Below are 17,502 nucleotides of genomic sequence, written 5' to 3' on the forward strand. Positions count from 1 at the left end.
AATTCAGTAAAATACTGGAGGACGAAGGGAGTGTTTAGACTTCACAGGAGGCTTTCTCTTGATATACAAAATATGAAAACAACACAAAAATCCTAAAAGATAATCCACATCAGGGGCACGCGGGTGGCTCAGTCTGTTAAGTGTCCGACTTCGGCTCAGGTCATGATCTCGCGGCTCGTGAGTTTGAGCCCCGCGTGGGGCTCTGTGCTGACAGCTCAGAGCCTGGAGCCTGCTTCGGATTCTGCGTCTCCCTCTCTCTCTGCCCCTCCACTGCTCACGCTCTGTGTCTCCCTGTCTCTCAACAATAAATAAACGTTAAAAAAAAAATTAAAAAAAAAAAAAGAATCCACATCAAAAGAAAGGTCAAAAAATGAAAATTTAATTATCTGTAAACTCAACACTGACAGTATCTTAGCTTAGCCTGTATTTTCCTGACCTGTACATTAAATCATCACCAAATAAAGATGTTTATAGAACTGCATATAACTTTAGGTCACTGCTATGTATAAGACAGGATACTAATTACACAACAAATAAATGCTACAAGAAACATTAAAATGTCAACATTATTCCATCTTCAGCTCTGTTTTCACAGATATGAAAAGAGGTGCTTGTTCTAAAACAAAAACGCACCAAGGTTCTTAGATCAATAATGGTAATGTCAATTCTCATCAAAACTGATGATCCTCAGTCATCCATTCTTTAGTACTACATTTTCAATCTATCCTTGAAAACAGAATCTTAAAACTAAAAACCGCTCGACTCAACAGCCTCTGAAATATATTACACATCCTGACCTTTCCACCATGTAAGGACACAAGAAGTGTCCTTACAATAAATGTACAACCATTACAACAAATTGTACAACCATTACAACAAATGTACAACCATAAATGTCCAATAAATGTCCAACCTGGAAGAGGGCCCCTACCCTACCAGGCTAGCACCCTGATCCTGGACTTACAGCCTCCATAATCAGGAGAAATAAACTTCTGTTCTTTATAAGGTAAAGTAAAACAACAACTCCTTAATAATAATCCAGGAAATTCAATGTACTAGTGGCTACATTTTTCAAAAAATACACTAAAAAAATGGTGCACAAGATTATAAACATCTTACAGAGTCAGTGGAAAGTTGGAAAATATAGCTATGTAGAAAGGGTTCATGAGGAAAATGCAACATAAGCTAGGGTTCAGGCTGACAAAATAAGGAATTGGAAGCTTTCATAAATTCCTGAAGTGCAGGCAGTATGAGAATCATAAATCAAGGAGAAGCTTGGCACAAAAACAGGAGGTTAATGATTAGTTAATAATTCTTTCTATCAGGTTATAGAATAGTAGTAGTGAACATTCTTAGGGCTTATTTTGGTATCATTATTTGGAACATAAAATAAAATGGTAAAATCACCACCACCAAGTCTTTGGAATACAAACATGTTCCCACCACTGAAGTGATGTGTACTGAATATAACTAACGACTTGGGTTCGGTGTGAGACAGAAGAATGATTACAGACTATGTAACCAGTTGTTGAATGGCTCTGTCCCATTTTGCAGGGGCACGAAAAAGTAGTTCCAACATTTCTGTCAGTTTCTACGCTGCAAAGAAACCATGAAAATGTAGCATGCAGCACTAAGAAACAGGAATCCTTTTTAGCCAAAGTGCCAAGTAGAGTAGAAGACAAATTCACAAATAAATCCTGTAATTACCAGATATTCACAAACCAAAGAGTGAAAAAGATTAATAAATGTATCTAAGCCTTTCAGTTATTTCCACATATATAGAAAATGGTATTTGTACTAGCATTTTTTTTATTATAAGGAACAGTTTTAATATACGAAAGCAGACTCAAACCTAGAAGTATCAATGGATCAAAACATTGTGAATGTCAGGCACACAGGAAATTACATTTTTAGAGTGCACCAACAGGCTTATTACTCATTAATGGAATAAAGTAATCTCCTCTATATATAACATAATAACACACTAAAGTATACTGATCCAGCCTAAGGTGCTGAGAAAAGATGGAGGTAACTCCAAACCATAAGGAAATGTATATGATGCCGGTAAGTCAGCTAAGAGTCAGTTGCAAAAAAATCTGAGAAAAGTTAAGTCTTCTTTGTAAGACAACCATAATCAATAAAAACATGAAACTTTCTTAAGCAAGACAAAAGAGACAATAATCATCCCTAAGTTGTCTATTCTTTCCTTGAGAACTGTCTTTACAAGAAAATCAAACTTTTAGTGTTATTTTTCATCTAAAATAAACCAAAGTATAATTAATCAAAGCAAGCATCAGCAAATACATGATATATAAAGAGAATGGTTTGCTGGATTTTTCAGATATACTCATTAAAGCATCAAGAAAATCAACAAACTGAGAAATATGTCAGATAAAAAAACAAAATAAAAACTCTGGTTTCTTCCTCATCACTTAAGCTTTACCATTCTACCTTGTCCCATGTACAACTTCATACCTGCATTTGAGACCTGAATTTCAATGCTGTCCTCACTACCAATCCAGAAATAGCATCAAACCATCAATCAGCCTAACTATCCTTCTTTCAAAAGATAGGACTAAATCCAGGCATTTCTCTACCTAAACTTGAAGCCCTCTCTAGGCCTCCCACTCTGAGACTCAGGACTACCCTATCTACTTCCATACTCCTCTAACTTCTTCCACAACACCCTTAGAAGAGGTAGAGTCCTATAGTGTCATGCTTCCAACCCCTTGCCACAGCTCAAAGCTGGTTCTTTATTACTACTTCTAAAATGTATCCCTTAATTACCTTGTTTTCCTCATCTTTTGATCTTTCTCATTTCATTCTCCTAACCTTAAATATAAAGAGGTCTCTGTACACTGAAAAAATCCTTCCTTTGATTCCCATGATCACTAGTAACTCAACACCAGAATCCAGAACCACTCTTTTTCAAAACTTATTTCATTCCTGGCCCAAAAATAAACAAACGATCCTACTTACATATTTAACTATTTCATGCTCTTGTATCTTATCTTGATATCTGCAAGTAAGATACTCTTCTTCGGTATTTCTCATAATAGCTTTACTTACTCATGCAACAGCTATTAAGTGCTTGTTGTGTGCTAAACTCAGTCTAAAATAATACAACAAAAGCTTTAAATTTACTAAAATTCTAATGTGCACATAACATAATTCTAGATATTGAGAATATATTCTAAGCGTAAGGTCTCCTTCTCCATTTTTTACTCCTTAAAAATGTACATGGGGAGTTTTGATGCATTATAAAAAAATAAAAAATAAAAAAAACAACCTAGCAATTCAAGACAGCACATGTCAGGCTCAACCTAAATGAATGGTACAGGGAATAAAGGCAGGAATCAAAGGGAAAACTTAATGAGATTGGAAATAACTGCAAAAGGCTTCATGGATGAAATGAAAGACTTAATCAGAGCTGCAGGTTTATCTATGTATCCCCCTTTTATTTTTTTTCCTTCCAAACCTGCTACCCTTCCCAACTTCTTTCTTCCAGACTCAATAATGCTAATAAGTTAATATGACAAATGTGAAATTTACTAAAATAATGTTACCAGAGTATACAATGAGCAAATATTTCATTTGGTTGCCTATTTTAGTCTACCCAATACCCACAGCTCCCAGGAAAGAAGGTGAGTCCCTTACTATCATTTTGGACTCTTCCTTCTCCTTATTCTCCGTATCTTACCATCCTTATTCAGCAACATCCACTTCAGTCTAATTAACTTTATCAAATTTGCTACTTTAGGATATTATCATCTCCCCCAGATAGTCTCCCATGAAAAAATTAATATAAAACTGTTTTCTTGTCATATCCCTAGTGAGGAATCTATAATAGCCCCTTGTTGCCGGTGGTATCAATTATAATCTCCCCAGCTCAGCTTTCTAGATTCTAGATGATCTACTTTACAGAAAAGATGTAGGTCACTTGGCAGAAGTATCTGTCCTTACTACCCCTCCTCTCCATTTCTGAAGCCATATGTTCAATTTTCAATTTCCTCTCTACTCTGTGCTGACTCTGTTCCTATCCATCTCCAAGGCTCTACTGCTTCACTGCCTCTCTAAAATAATTTTCCTTATTCCACCAGCTGCGTTTTCTCTGCCTAAAAGCACACTTATAGTTCCCCTATAAAGTCATTTCTTGTAAACCAAAATTTTTCTAACAATTTCCTTCTTATGGACAAATTTTTACAAAGAATAATCTGTGATAAGAATATTGGCAAAATAGGGGCACCTGGGTGGCTCAGTCAGTTAAGCATCCGACTCTTGGTTTCAGCTCAGGTCATGATCTTGTGGTTCATGGGTTCAAGCCATGAGCCCTGCATCAGGTTCCACGCTGGCAGTGTGGAGCCTGCTTGGGATTCGCTCTCTGCCCCTCACCCACTCATGTGCTCTCTCGCTCAAAAATAAATAAACTTAAAAAAAAGAAAGAATATAGGCAAAATAACTGCTCCAAAATTTAGAGAGATGATTATTCTGAGAGTAAAAGTAGTACATATCCATATAAAAAGGATGTGTTTATCACTAGAAGGGAACTGTTCCAAAGTATTGCCTAGGAAACAAATTAAATCAAGGTGACTACAAATATAACAAGTGTTTGAATGAAGGAAAATGAAATCACAATTAACTACACTGCAAACATACTGCCTAAAGAAAGAATGCTAGCAATATTGAGGGGGAATATTCATGGAGTCCAGAAAAAGAGAAAGTTAAGACCAAGAGTGTTTCTGTATGTGTGGATGTATGTACTGTGTCTATTTCCAGGATAGTTTTGGCAAGAACAGTTCAATGTAACTGGTCAACAGGAGTATTTCTAATTCCAAGCTCACGGAGTCACAGATTAGGTCAAGGAGGAGAAGCGGTGCACTGAAGGAATAGGCCTTTGTGTGAGTCATGAACTCTTAACTCTCCCTTCTGCCTGACCCACAATTGCATTCAAAATTCTGAAAGGAGCTACATTTGCCAGGGTTTTGAGGAAGTCCACAGTTATCTTCTGGTTTTGAAAGGTTCAGGGATCCAGTTTACAGCAAACACTGTAGTCTGTTTCTCTGTATTTCTTACTGTAAATCTGTATTTTGGCTGGTAAACTAGCAACTTATAAATTAGAGATAACTGTAAGATGAAGTAGATGAAGTGCTCCAATCAAGCTATCTTACCTGAAACAGTGCTGACCCACCCCCATCCTACCTGGACATTCCTTTCTTTCAACTACCATAACATCATGATTTAAGTTCTCTCCTGTTCTTCATGGAAGTTCTTCCGAATCCATCCTTCTAGTATATATGTACCTTCATTTTGTAAGAATTTCAGTAAATCTTTACCAATGATTTTCAAAGTGTGGTCCAGGGACTCCTGAAGGTCCTTGACACCCTTTCAGGTGATCATGAGATCAAAAATACTTTCATAATAATACTTTTTTTTTCTTTTTTGCTTTCCTGAGTACAGAGTGCCATTTTCCAGAAGCTAACATGTGATGTCACTACAGACTGAATGTATTAGCAAATATGAGAATCCAGTTACGTTACAATAAGCCAGATAATATACAGATTTATCTAACTGTAAAACAAATTCTAATTTCACAGAACTAGAACATATAATTCTAAAATGTATACAGAACCACAAAAGACCCTGACTATGAAAAGCAACACTGGGAAAGAAGAACAACGCTAGGGATATCACCATCCCAGATTTCAAGATATACTACAAAGCTGTAGTAATCAAAACAGTATGGTGCTGGCACAAAAACAGACACATAAATCCATGGAAGAGAATATAGCCCAGAAATAAACCCACACTCATATAGTCAATTAATCTAGGACAAAGAAGACAAGAATATACAATGGAGGAGATACGGTCTCTTTAACAAATGGTGCTGGGAAAACTGGACAGCTACATGCAAAAGAATGAAACTGGACCACTTTCTTAAACCACACACAAAAATAAACTCAAAAGGGATGAAAGACCTAAATGTGGGGTGTGAAACTGTAAAACTCATACAAGAAAGGCAGTAACCTTTGTGACATCAGTTGGCCAAAGGAACATTTTTCTAGATATGTCTCCTCAGGCAAGGAAGATAAAAGCAAAAATAAACTATTAGGATTACACCAAAAGAAATTATCTTTTACACAACAAAAGAAATTATCAACAAAATGAAAAGGCAATCTATGGAATGGGAGAAGACATCTACAAAAGATCTTTCTGATAAGGGATTAATATCCAAAGTATATAAAGAACTTCTACAACTCAATACCATAAAAACAAGAACAAAAAATAAATAATTAGAAAGTGGGCAGAGGATCTGAATAAACATTTTTCCAATTAAGACATACAGGTGGCCAACAGACACAAAAAGATGCTCACTCATCATCAGGGAAATACAAATCATAATCACCAGGAAATATCACCTCCATCTGTCAGACTGGCTAGAATCAAAAAGATAAGAAATAACAAGTGCTGGTGAGGATGTGGAGAGAAAAAAACTCCCGTGTACTGTTGGTCAAATATGAATTGGTGTGGCCACTGTGGAAGAGTATGGAGGTTCCTCAAAAAATTAAAAACTTAAAAAAAAAAAAAAAAGACAAAAAAAAAACCCTGAAATACCTTACAATCCAGTAATTCTACTACTGGCTATTTACCCAAAGAAAGCAAAAACACTAACTTGAAAAGATATATGCACCCCTATGTTTACCGCAGCATTATTTACAGTAGCCGACATACAGAAGTAACCATACATAAATGGATAAAGAAGATGTGCTACACGCATAGACAATGGAGTATTACTCAGCCATAAAAAATAAGATTGTACCATTTGCAACAATATGGATAGACCTATAGAGTACTATGCTAACTGAAATATATCAAAGAAAAATATCACATGATTCCATTTCTATGTGAAATCTAAACAACAAATGTACAAACAAACCCAAAAAAGCAGAAACAGATCCATAAATCAGAGACAAAAATGGTGACTGACAGCAGGAAGAGAGGTGGGGGACTGGGCAAAATAGGTGATGGCGAGTGGGAGGTACAGGCTCCAGTTACGAAATAAGTAACAGGGATAAAGGGTACAGCATAGGGAATATAGTCAGTGGTGTTATAATAGCATTGTATGGTGACAGATGACAGCTACACTTGTGGTAAGCATAATGTAACATACAGAGTTAAGAATCACTATGTTATACACCTGAAATTAATGTGACATTGTGTGCCAACTACACTTCAAAAAAACAATTAAAAAAGAAAGACAGCCTCTGTTTAGGAGACAGAAAAAATACTGCAATTGATGGGGAACAGTTAGCTAATGATCTGCCCATGTAATTTTTTAAAAATATGTTCTACGTTAACTTTGCAACTCGATTTTTTATAAATAAATAAAATTTTATTTCTCAGTTTTAATTTCTAAAATGGCAAAATATGATATAAGTAACCAAATAAATAAGAGTTACTGGGAGCACTCAAAAATTTTTTAAGAGTAAGGTCATGGGGTGCCTGGGTGGCTCAGTTGGTTAAATGTCCAACTTCAGCTCAAGTCATGATCTCACGGTTCATGGGTTCAAGCCCCATGTCGGGCTCTATGCTGATAACACAAAGCCTGGAGCATGCTACAGATTCTGTATCTCCCTCTCTCTCTCTGCCCCTCCCCCGCTCACACTGTTTCTTTCTCGCTCAAAAAGTAAATAAACATTAAAAAAAATAATTTTTTAAAAGAGTAAAAGGGTCATAAGACCAGAAGTTTTGAGAGCTGCTGACCTAGATACATCTTAACTACAGTTTGCATTCCCTTCCTCTTCTCCATTCAATCTCTTGTAATACAGATGCCTGGACTTCACTAACAAAGAAATTAGTATAGATGTGTGTGCATGTGTGGGTTGGTAGACACACATGTATTTCCTAGTTCTGTCCGCTGAGATTACCAAGGGGCAATGGTGTTTAACACACTTAGCACCCAGAACTTCGTTTCTAAATGCCATTATCCAAATAAAAGCAACTGGGGCTCAGTGGAAAAGTGACTAATTTCAGAGGTGGGCCAGGGAAAAATATAAGATGACCCTGTAACATCTTGTGGTACCACAAACTAAAGAGCCAGAAAAAGGAATAGCACATGTCAAAAGGACATAAGAACCAGTCTGGAGGAGCTCTTAATGGACAAACCTGGAACAACTTGAGCAACGAAATCAATAATGCCAGCACTGGCATTCCCTTTGTTAATTACAAAGGGAAAAGTAGTGACCTTACAATGGGGAAAACTGGAAGATACCACCTTCAATAAGAATTAAGATTTGTATCACCAGTAATAAGATATAGCCACATTGTGTACCGACATCACTTCTGTGGGGTTGTCAAAAATTCAACACTTCGATCTAATCATAAGAAAACATCAAACTCAAACTGAGAGACGTTCTACAAAATAACTGACCAATAACGAATCAAGTGTCAAGGTCCTAGAAGACAAGACTGACAATTGCCACAGAATGGAGGAGACTTAAGAAGATGCAAAAACTAAACGCAGTGTAGGATATTGAATTGAATCCTCAAAAGGAAAAAAAGGACATTAGGGGATAAATAAATGAAATTCTGTACTTTTACCAACATTAACTTCCTGGTCTTGATAACTGCATTACGGTTTATATGCACTCTACATTATTTCTACAACCTTTTTATAAATGTAAAATTATTACAAAATAAAAAGTTAAGAACACTAAATATAAAAATACTTAGCATCCCAAACTTACCATAATGTATACATTAAATATGTGAAGATCTTCAGCATATCAATTATACCTCAATAATGCTGGTTTAAAAAAGTTAGCATTTATACGGTCATCTATATATTTGTGACTCCTCCTCAGCATGATAAACAAAGATTTATCTACCATCTACTGTGTACCAGGCACTGTCCTAGGTGCTAAGGATACAATGGTAGCAGGGTTGGGGGAGGCAGCACATGATCTAGCCTGTACAGTCTACTGCAGTTAATCTGACAGTAACACTATTTTTATCCCATGTTCAAAATAAGAAAACTAAGGCCCAGGATGGTTACTTATCTAAAATCCTCTTTAAAAAAAAATTTTTTTTAAATGTTTATTTATTTTTGAGAAAGACAGAAACAGAATGCGAGTGGGTTAGGGGCAGAGAGAGAGGGAGACACAGAAGCAGAAACAGGCTCCAGGCTCTGAGCTGTTAGCACAGAGCGAGACACGGGGCTTGAACTCACGAGCTGTGAGATCATGACCTGAGCTGAAGTCAGACGCTCAACCGACTGAGCCACCCAGGGGCCCCTAAAATCCTCTTAAGAGGAGAAATCAAAATTTAAACCCAAGTCTTCCAAATCTAGCAAATGAAATTCTAACTGCAGTGATCTGTGAATTAATTATTACCTTCATGTTACAAATAAGAAAACTAAAACTTCAGGGAGGTGTCTTACCCAAGCTATGTTATATTTCAAACACTAGGACTTAAACCAAGATCTTGTATCTTTTAGCTCAGTGTTATTTCCATAACTATTAACAGCTTCTTAATAAATGTGAATTATTAAAACTTCTTTTAAAATAATTTTTGCATGAACATTTTATTTCTCCAATTATGAACAACAGTATGCTTGCTACCAGAATATGGAAAAAAATTCTAGTGGTTCTAGAATGTCTACTACAAAAGGGAAAGAAAATAACTGAACAAATAACAAAGTGGACAAAACATCATCAATATTTAGGTGAAGAATAAAACTTGAGTTTCAATCCCACCTCTTCCAATTACTATCTGGCTGAACTCAGCTTCCAGAAATAGTATGGAAAAACAAGAAAAGCTTAGGTGGGGTGTTAAAGGAAATAAAACCTAATTCCAAAAAGTATTACCAGCAGTGTGAGACCAAACTAAAATTTAATCACTTACAACTTTCTTCACACATAAAATGGAGGAAATAATCCTCACAGAATTTCTGCAGAGTTGAAAGAGATTATATATGGAAAGTATTGCCTACGATACACAGCAGTAGATAGTTCTTGATGCCACTCATTATCATAATCATTTCTTCATCTCTTAATCGTGGTAATAACAATATCCAGCTTATACACAACAGAAAATCAAATGAGATTATATAAAGAGCACCTTGAAAACTTTCAAGTTCCAAACAAATATTTATGGTTATTAATTATTATCCTACAATTACAGATGTCTAATTGCTTAGATACAGAGGGTTACCAATTTCTACGTAACATCTCCACTCAGACATCCTATTATCTGCAACTCAATGTTGCTAAAAATAGCTTAATCTTTTCTTTCACACCAGAACCTTCTTCCAAATTCTCCACCTTTCAATATGCTGAATTATCTCAGCCTCCTGTCTGAAGACATGTTTTAATTTACTTCTCCACTGCCAACCTAAGACCAAGTACAGCTGTTTTCTTTTCCTCACATCATATTCAAATCTAGAAATTCTATTTCCCATTTCCTATTCTAGATCATTTATAAAGATATTAAGTTGGAAATCTCATACACTACTAGAAGAAGAATAAATTGGTCAACTTTGTGGACTGCAAATTGGCCAGGATATATCAAGAGCCTTAAGAAATCTATACTGAAGAAATAATTTCACATGGCAACATGTTTACATATAAGAACATTCTTTAAGATAGTAAAAAAAGTGCAAACAGTCTAAATATCCAGTAATAAAGGAGATAAATTACACCTAATTGACATTATACAGTTATGAAAAATCTTAGTATTGGATAATATTAATGATGTAGTGAAATGTTCGTAGTTTGAGTGGTAAATATATAATTATGTAAGCAAATATATTTCACAATTTTATACAAACACACAAATACATATGCAGCAAATTGTATAGAAACACAAATACATACACAGAAAAACAAACAAAAAGGAAACACTAAAATGCTAACACCCAAATGTTAGTAGTGATTACCCTAGAGGAGTGACATTAAAGCAAAATTTTGCTAACTTCTTTATACTTATAGAATTTTTACCTTTTTATCAAATATGTTACTTTATAATCTTAAAGAGATGTTAAGTCCAGTATTAGTATAAATCCTTGGTATTAATCAAAGAGAAATCTGTTGGTCATTATCTTAACATATTAAGTTGCTCTAAGAACTAAAACATTAGGCCAGGAAAGTGAAACTGAAAAATGTCTATGGGTGAGTGGGGAAAAAAAGTCAACAAATAAACCTTGATCCCTATCTCACATCATCAGCAAATATCAACTGCAAATGGATTATTAATCTAAATGGGAGAGAAAACCATAAAGCTTCTAGAAGTTAACAAAGTATCTTTGATATTAGTCAATACCTTTGTGACTTTGAGGAAGGCAAAGAACTCTTAAATAAGATATACAAAACACTAACCAAAAGGAAGACTTCTAAACTGAATGTTAACATTAATTTCTGTTTATCAAAAGAGTAAAATGGCAAATCAGACTGGAAAACACAAGATATACATACAAAGATCAGATAGGCAGATAGATCTCCAACAAATAAACTACAAATCTGTAAGAGAAATAATCTAGCCAAAAAATGGACAAAAGATAAGCATGTGCCTTACAAAAAAAAATAATATTCAAACTGACAGTTAAGTATAAAACAGTTAAACAGAAAAACTCAATTTTGTTAGTTATCACTGAAACACAACCTAAAATCACATTGCAAAACTACTACTGAACCAAAATGGCTAAAATTAAAAGGACTGACAGTTTCACATACCAAGGATATGGGCAATTACTATAAATTACTATAAAATACTATTACTATAAAGTTAGAAAAACTTTCCCAGTACCTACTAAAGCTGAACATATGCATACCCATCAAATTCAACCCTAAGTATATAACCAACAAAAATGACTATGAACATGCACCAAAAGACACATCCAAGAAGAGTCACATCAATACTTTTCATAATAGCCCACATCTTGAAACAATCTAAATGCCTATTACACTAGAATGAATAAATTTTGATATATTTGTACAAATGATGCTTCTATAGAAATAAGAATTAACCACTATTACATGCAATAATGTATGGATATATCTCACAATCTGAACCACAGAAATCAGATACTAGAGAGTATATGATTCTATTTATATTCAGTGCAAAATCAGGTAAAACCGATAGGCCATGCTAAAAGTATTATGGTAGTGGTTATCTTTAGGAATTAGAAAAAGGTTGTGACTAAGAAGGAGAGAGCCTCTGAGAGATCGGGGCAGTGTTATACAAGTATGTTCAGTTTTGAGAAAATTCCTTACAAGTTTTCTGTATAAATGTTGTATTTCAATAAAAAGACATACCACTAGAGAAAGGGTGTTACAAATCTGCAGGTACATATTGATAAATACAAGGAACATGCTTGTATATATAGGCATCTATGTCTATACCCATATTTAAGGATGATCCTTTCATGATTACTTCAAACAAATCTAGAAACAACACAAATATCCATCAGTATTGCCTTAAATAAAGCACACCATTTAATCAGTCATTAAAATAAATAAGCCAGGGGCACCTGGGTGGCTCAGTCGGTAAAGCATCTGACTTCGGTTCAGGTCATGATATTGCGGTTCATGGGTCTGAATCCCACACAGCTCTGCGCTGACAGCTCAGAGCCTGGAGCCTGCTTTGGATTCGGTGTCTCCCTCTCTCTCTGCCCCTCCCCCTTTTGCCCTCTACCTCTCTAAAATAAACAAACACTAAAAAAAATTTTTTTAATAGAAAATATGCCAGTTTTATATACAATAACAAAATCTCTACAAGATGTGTTTTAAATGAATATAGCAAATTTCAAAACGATACAAATAGTATAATCTATGTAAACCAAAATATATGATATTTTCATAAGAAATACATTTTAAAAACATTATATAGAAATATACACACTCTGCATGTTTGTAAATTAAAAATTTCCAAAATGCTATTAATATTAGTAGTTATCTCTTTGGAAGTAAAGTAAGTAAGTACTGGAAACAACTTTAACTTTTTACTTTGTTCTAAACTATTTTAATCTTTACAATTACTATGTAATCGTTTTATAATAAACAATATCATACCATTATTTTAAAAAAATGATCTGAGACTGATCTAGCTAGGCTGACAATAATAGCTAGCCTTGTCAATAATGATTTTCAATTTGTGTTCTACTGTCCTAAGAGTACAATGCTCATTCAGTACTATTGTCCCACAATTCCGGATAAATTACACATCAAAGATCAGACAGAACTATATTAAAAGTGTTAAGAGACTAGCTATGTTATTAAAGTCATCTAGAAAGAAGTCTACTAACAATTTATGTCCACATAAAGGAAAAACAATAAATTAAATCAAACAACTTTAAGAGTGTAGGAGGATACTGAAAAACAGATCATTCTGTGTTAGCTTCCTGAAATAATCTCCTAGAAGAAATACCTTGATTCATCAGCTTATCAAGTGAGTTGAAATAACAAACAAGGAGTAATATGACTCATACCAGGGCAAACTATGAAGCAAAATTACTTAACTCTATGTATTCTGCTCAAATATTGATTCCTATCAAATACCACACTAGAATCTATATAGCATGTGAGTAAAGTCTTGCTTAAAAACAAAAACAAAAAAAACCTTGTTGATACATTTTACCATCTCTTCTCCTTAAAATAAGCTCAGTTAATGAATCTATTTCTGAAAAATGATCTCCAAAGGGTATGCTCAAGTAAAAAGTATTTGAATGGGAAAAATAAAAGCACTTCTTAAAACACAGAGCCCTAATAACAGCCAGTGCATTCACCTCAAAGACAAGGACCTCAACAGCCAATGAACATTAACAAAACTATTTCTAAATCCCTCACATGAACTTAAAAGAAATGTAATGGTAATAAGAATTGGCTACAAGTAATAAATGATTCTGTTATATTTATATATATATATAAATTTTTTTAAAAAGCTTACAATGTAATGGGGATAACAAGTTGGGAGATAGCCAAAAAGAGAAGAAACATATCCTCCTATCCAATGACTATTTAAAAGCAAATAAATACAAAGGCAAACAGAATTATCACCTTCCAGGATGACTGTGAAAGATCTTTTGTTACCAAAAGGCAATCCAATTCTGTAATTAAACCAGAGTACAAAATATGTGGCAAAACTAAAAAGTATCTTAAAATCACTGATATGGGGAAAATGTTTTTTTTCTTTTTTAATAAAAAAGTTACCCATTACAAGACATATACTCAAATTACTAGCATCAGTGTATGTTAGGTGTTTACTGACTAGAGCAAGAGGTATATGGGAATATATCTATAAAATCCTCCTTAAGTTAATAACAGGATTTAAGAAAATTTAAAGACTCAAAAATCAAACAAAGGTCTTACCAATAGCCAAATACATTTTGAGTTCCTTAGGCCATCAAATAAAATAATCATAAATATAAAATGCATGCAAGTATTCCTACAATTTTCTTCATGCTGCTTTATAGCACAAAAACTCATGGTTAAAATAAAACGCCACACAAATGCTGAAGTATATTTTTTCAGGAGTTATGAATACCTGAAATAACTTTACATTTTATTTTACCATCATATGACTAGAACGTGATTTTTTATAGCTCCTAATTTACAAAATCCTTTTGCTCAAGTGATATAATCCAACAGTTTTCTAAAAACAAATGTGGCATATATGATTATGAATTACAATTTGCTCCATTTTGTCAACACAAATTAAGTCTTTACTCCTCAACATGCTTGCTTGCCATCAAACTGGAAAAATAAAGACCATACAGAGTTATGGTTTCTTAAATCCTACTGAATGAATATAAGAATTAAAAAAATAAACCGAATACTTTTCTTCACATTCCTAAAATAAATTTAGTTTCTGAGTGAAGAAGCTTTCTGACTCAGTGTATCCAATAAAACTTTTCGCAATGATGGAAATGCTCTTTATCTTTGCTGTCCAAAACAGAAGCCACTTAACCACCTGAAATGTGGCTAATGAGACCAATGAAATGAAAAACTAATTTTACTTAATTTTAATTTAATTCGTTTCTTCTTTTTTTTAATTTTTTAATGTTTATTTTTGAGAGAGAGAGAAAGACAAAGTGTGAGTGGGGGAAGTGCAGACAGAGAGGAGACACAGAATTTGAAGCAGGCTCTGAGCTGTCAGTACAGAGCCTGACATGGGGCTTGGACTCACAGACTATGAGATCATAACCGGAGCCAAAGTCAGATGCTTAACCAAATGAGCCACCCAGGTGCCCCTTAATTCAAGTTTCTAATAAATTAGAAAACAAAGTTCTCTAAATGAATAAACTGTAGATATTCAAAAGTTCGCCTGTAGACTGGAGCTGAAAATGTAGGGCCACTGAGGGTGGGTGACTGATACAGAATAGTAAGGTTAAGATAAATTCTGAAAATTAGCAGTTATCACAAATGAAGAACTTTTATTCAACTGTCACAAAACACTTGAGAGTTTACATAGGCTACAGAACCTGAACCGTTATTAACAATCTAAAAGAACTCAAAACTCAACTTTTGTTTTGAATTAACAAAAAAATAAATAAAAAGTTAATATTAAATAAAGTTTTTTTATGTCTTCCAAACGAACAAATAAAAGAAAATCATTAATATGCTCAATATGTATTTTTAAAAGTCTTTATTAACACAATCTAAAAAGGATGCAAGGCCTGGTAACTTAAGTTTTCACACTTTTGGGGACCTGAGTCATACTGTTCTAGATCACTGTCCTCTCTTTAATTCAAAAATGTATATTCATGATCCCAAGATTTGCCCTTCACCACATGCCTTATTAGCAGGAATGCATAAATAAAAAGAAGGAATATGATTTCTCATGTCTGTTGTGTTCTACTATAAAGCAATGTTACACAAATCCTAAATTCTGCCTTTGGTGTATATAGTATGAGACAACTTTTCATTGATTCATTCCCAGCATGGACTCAAATTTATCATTACCTAGTAGGAGTAACAGGACTCAACTACAAATTATCCATACATATGGAATATGTAACAGACATTTAAGAAGTATTAGAAGAATAAGAAGTTACGAAAAGTTCAAAATATGCTGGTAAATGAAAACAGTAGATAAATAAGCAACATCATTCCATGCCTGGTATGCATATGAAAAAAGCATAGGAGTACATATACCAAAATGTTAGGAGTGACTATACCTGGTGGTGGGGATATAATAAGGTATTTACCCTGGAGATATGTACATCTATGTTCACACAAAAACCTATGCATGAGTGTTCATAGCAGCTTTATTTGTAGTAGCCAAAATGTGGAAAAAGCTACAATGTTCTTCAGTAAATGAATGGTTAAACCGTGGTACATCAACACCATGAAATACTATTCTATAATAAAAAGGAACAAATTATTGATACACACAACTACTCACATGGCTCTCAAAGGCATTCTGTTAATTGAAAAAAAGGCAATCTCAAAAGGTCACATACTGTAGGAGTCCACTAATATAACACATAAAATGACAACGACATAGAGGTAGAAAATAAATTAGGGGTAGGATAGCCAGGGGTTAGGAATGACGGTGTTGGAAGAGGTGTGACTAGGGGTCGCACCAGGGAGGTCTCCTCATGATAGATTCATTCTGTTATCTTGATTTCGATGGTGGTTACACATTATCTACATGTGTGATAAAGTATACAACACTGGACATATTATAGCACTGTCAACTGCCTGATTTTGAGACTGTACTATAATTATGTAGAATTTAACCACTAGAGGAAACTGGGTGAATGCTACACAGGACCTCTCTGTACTAATTTTGTAACTTCCTATGACTCTGTATAATTTCAAAATTAAGTTTCAACAAAAGTAAAAGAATAAATCTTGTCCCTTCCCCTTCCTGCCCCTCCCTATTCACCCGCTTTCCATGAATCATTCACTCCTAAAGCCATATGTTGTAGCATAACAGGGTACGAGATCCCAGACAAGATAAACAGTCATCTGCTGCACAAATCAAGATGTCAGAATGTACGTAGGGTGAGGAGGTTCTTCACGTAAGACAGCTCAGGGTGAGCTGTCAGAACCCAAGCAGCAAAAGGAAGGGTCTGTATTATACAGAAAGAGCAGCCTGGAGCAACGTGTCAGAAGCTAAGTGGGTGCGGAAGGTATCAAAGTATGAGTGTGAACCAGAACCACGTACAAGGAGGGCTCCATGTGGTGATGAGGCCCAGGACAAGTTATCAAAGCACATGCAGGGGAGGGTATGAACTGCAATGGAGTATAGGAGCCTGGGTAGAGGGAAGAGGACATCTGCACAGGAAGATGGGGTGACAAATGGTTTTACACATGGGAGGTAGGGGAGGTCTAATCAAGTAAGTAAATATATTAATGATAATGGAAGCCAGGTTTCTCAGGGAGTTATAAAATACAGAAGGGAAGGGTGCCTGGTTGGGTCAGTGGACGAGCATGCAAGTCAATCTCAGGGTCATGAGTTTGAGCTCCAAGTTCGGTACAGAGATTACAAAATAAATAAAATAAA

The 17,502-nt window shown here is 34.7% G+C and overlaps 1 protein-coding gene across 7 annotated transcripts in view; it reads right to left on the reverse strand.

The window, feature by feature from the left end:
• The window catches only part of ZNF148 (zinc finger protein 148), a 126,423-nt gene that overhangs the window by 45,964 nt on the left and 62,957 nt on the right, over window positions 1–17,502 (reverse strand). The gene's annotated exons all lie outside the window — the stretch shown is intronic.

This window comes from Felis catus, chromosome C2, assembly GCF_018350175.1.
Source record: "Felis catus isolate Fca126 chromosome C2, F.catus_Fca126_mat1.0, whole genome shotgun sequence".
Classification (NCBI taxonomy): domain Eukaryota; kingdom Metazoa; phylum Chordata; class Mammalia; order Carnivora; family Felidae; genus Felis; species Felis catus.